The sequence below is a fragment of the Lemur catta genome, chromosome 8 (genome assembly GCF_020740605.2).
Source record: "Lemur catta isolate mLemCat1 chromosome 8, mLemCat1.pri, whole genome shotgun sequence".
NCBI lineage: Eukaryota > Metazoa > Chordata > Mammalia > Primates > Lemuridae > Lemur > Lemur catta.
This window is the reverse complement of record NC_059135.1, coordinates 31,692,309-31,695,454: the sequence shown is the minus strand read 5'-3', so window position 1 is coordinate 31,695,454 and position 3,146 is coordinate 31,692,309. Positions and strand designations below refer to the sequence as shown.

Here is a 3,146-nt window from a genome sequence, read left to right as displayed (position 1 = left end):
GTTCGAGTGTCTGGGATCATTGAAAAGGATTAGCATCCACACTAGAGAGTTCGGACAGAGCTTGGCAAAGCCTCAGAGAGGTGCCCGCTGTCTTCCCATGGGCAATGCACACCCCTGTGCAGGCAACTGTGGAGGGAAGAAACACTCCCCAGGGTTCTTGAGGCAACCACTGACGTGACTCCTACTTCAGGCTGACCCCCTGTGTGACAATATTTCAGGGTTCCATCTAGAAAAAGATTTACATTTTGTCACCTCAACTTCTTCCTCTGCCCGACTTCACAAGTGACCTTGTTTGTTGCCTGCCCAGTTTCCAGGTTGCCATGAGGTAGAATCGGGCTCAGGGACAGGAGAAAGGCGGGAGCAGAAGGGTGAGGGGCCGTGGGGAGGAGCCCCGGAGACCAGGCCTGAGCCAAGAGAAGAGAGATGAGGAAAAGGGAGAGGGAGCACTGAAAGGAGAAGCCCTTGATCATTGGTGTTTGAGGGCACCTGAGAGGAAGACAGCCCCTCAGAAAGGTGTTTATAGGCTGTGAACCGAATCGTAAAGTAAAACTGTACAATAACTGGAAGATAAAAATTCTTTCAGGAACACAGTTAAAGACATAAATGACTCTTTGATTGCTTTTGGATGCTAGACTGTGTCTCTCTGGATGCCACACTAAGCAACACTGGGCCCCGTGAAGCTGTGGTGTTTACTCAGGTGTTTATTCAGGCTGTCTAGCCAGGGGGTCCTTAGGTGGCCTCTACATTATCAGGATGATAACATCTCACTGAAAAAACTCAGACAACAAATCCAGTGAGATGTTAGTAATGAGGCCCACCTCATGTGCCTCAAGAATTCTTTCAACAACAGCTAGAAACTCTTTCAGATCCGCACAGTGGTGTGGAAGACAAAAGATTCTGCTTTCTACATAAAAGTGAGGGTTTCTCAGGATACACAACACAATATAGGTGAGTGAAAATTAATATGTGAGTCATGAGTCTTATTTATTTCAAGGTACAACTACAGATTGGTTTTTTTTCTACTTTAGCTGAGTCATTCTTTATAATTCACCCAAAGATGTCGTAAGAGAATAAATTAGATTAATGTTTGTATCTGTAACAATTGTGCCATAATGAATATTTTAACCAAATGAGCAATATTATTGCTCAGGGTTCTGGGCACCCCATGGTTCAGTCAAATTGACACATAAAACTAACCATCACTAGCCAGATGCAGTGGCAGGTGCCTGTAGTCCAGCTATTCAGGAGGCTGAGAAGGGAGGATCGCTTGAGCCCAGGAGTTCAAGGCTGCAGTGAGCTATGATGGCACCACTGCACTCTAGCCTGGGCAACAGAGCAGGCCTCATCTCTTAAAAAAAAATTAACCACCACAGCTGGGTTGATAAAATTATAAATAAACCCATATTTTTATTCTATAGAATGTAATGTGAGATATGTCTCTGCTTGTTAGCCTGAGAACCAGCCAAGAATTCATCTTTTTGGGCAAGGGCATGCCTGAAGTTGAGGGACTCCCCTCACAGATGTTTTCCTGCCTGCAGCATCTCTCCTGAAGGGCCAGTCTTCCCTTGAGTTGAAGGGCATGGAGAGCAAGTGTGGAATCAGCAGTAGGCTGAGAGCAGGAGGGCGCAGGACACGGCAGGACCCTATGGGAGCTGTGAGGGTTGCCCAAAGAGGCTTCTAGCTTGGTGCCTCCTCGGAGCACACCCACGGAAACCACTTCTTTCCACCCCAAACTCCCCAGACCTCTTACCTTCATGACATGGATCTAAGAACTGGACATCCTTTTGGGGATGTACAGCTGAGGAGACTTCCAGACTGCTCAAAGAGGAAACAAAGGCAGCACGTAGCTGGCTGTTGAGCTCATGTGTCTGCCCCAGAGAGGCGATTTCTCTGCTTTGCTTTGTCTCTTAGCGTCCTTTTTGTTTTGCAACCAGAAATTCATAACGGTTTAACACCATGTCAGAGCCACATCGTCCCTCTCCTACATTAGAGTGTCCCCACTCCTCCCAGGGCCTTGTCAGGAGGAGTCCTTAGAACTTCTTTATAATAATAATTTACAAGTAACTCATTACCTCCTCACCATCCAAAAATATTCACTTCTCCAGGGCATATCTACATGACAGTAAAAAAGAATTAACTGCTTTACAAGGAAATATGTGTTAATATCTTTTCACGGAAACTGGTTTGACGAACTGATAGTTCTGCCCGACTCTTCATTGGGTGTGTTTTTAATTGATTAATTCTCATAACAAACAAGACTCTGGCATGCTCACTTTTTGCCGAGTCCTCATGCTAGAACAAATTTCTCTCCCCTTTTTTCTCTGAGCATGTATCTGTACCGCTCTTCTGGGTTATAGGCCTTGTGGTATAATTATTTAGGTACATATATTTCTCACTATGTTGGAAGCTCCTTGATCTTTGTGTGGTTCATCTTTATACTTTGCACAGCACTTAGTACAGTGCTTTGCTTTTGGTAAGCTCTCTATGAACATCTCTATAAACAACGTAATGATGATGTGTATTTGCCATGCAGCAGCCATTAGATAGCCAGCATTGTGCTATCCCTGTGAAGGAACATGGTCCCCAACAAGGAGGGACATTTGCAACAACATGGATGAACCTGAGGAAATTATGCTAAGTGAAATAAGCCAGACTCTAAAAGAAAAATACTGTAGGATCTACTTATATGCATAATCTTTAAAAAAAAAAAGTTGTGCTTGCTTTGGCAGCACATATACTAAAAAAATTGGAACAATACAGAGAAGATTAGCAGGGCCCCTGCACAAGGATGACATGCAAATTCGTGAATTGTTTCATATTTTAATTAAAAAAAAAAGTTGAGTAAATAGAAACAGCATAGCACGGTGGTTACCATGGGCAGGGAGGGGGAAGAAATTAGAAGAAGTAGGTCAAAAGTTACAAATTTACAGTTAGGTTGGATGAATAATTCTAGAGATCTAATGTACAGCATGAGGATTATAGTTCATAAAATTGCATTACATACTGAAAATTTGCTAAGAAAATAGATTTTAGTTGCTCTTAACACACACAAAAGTTAACTATGAAACAAATTTGTTTGATTATAGTAATGATTTCACTGATTATGTATATCAAAATAACATGTTGTATACCTTAAATATATATAG

General features: G+C 42.7%; 1 non-coding gene across 1 annotated transcript; it reads left to right on the top strand.

Moving 5' to 3' along the window:
- The first annotated feature begins 2,713 nt into the window (after positions 1–2,713).
- Positions 2,714–2,823, top strand: LOC123644189. Its single transcript, XR_006737016.1, has one exon. It is a non-coding gene; the product is annotated as a U6 spliceosomal RNA (small nuclear RNA).
- Positions 2,824–3,146: the final 323 nt, after the last annotated feature.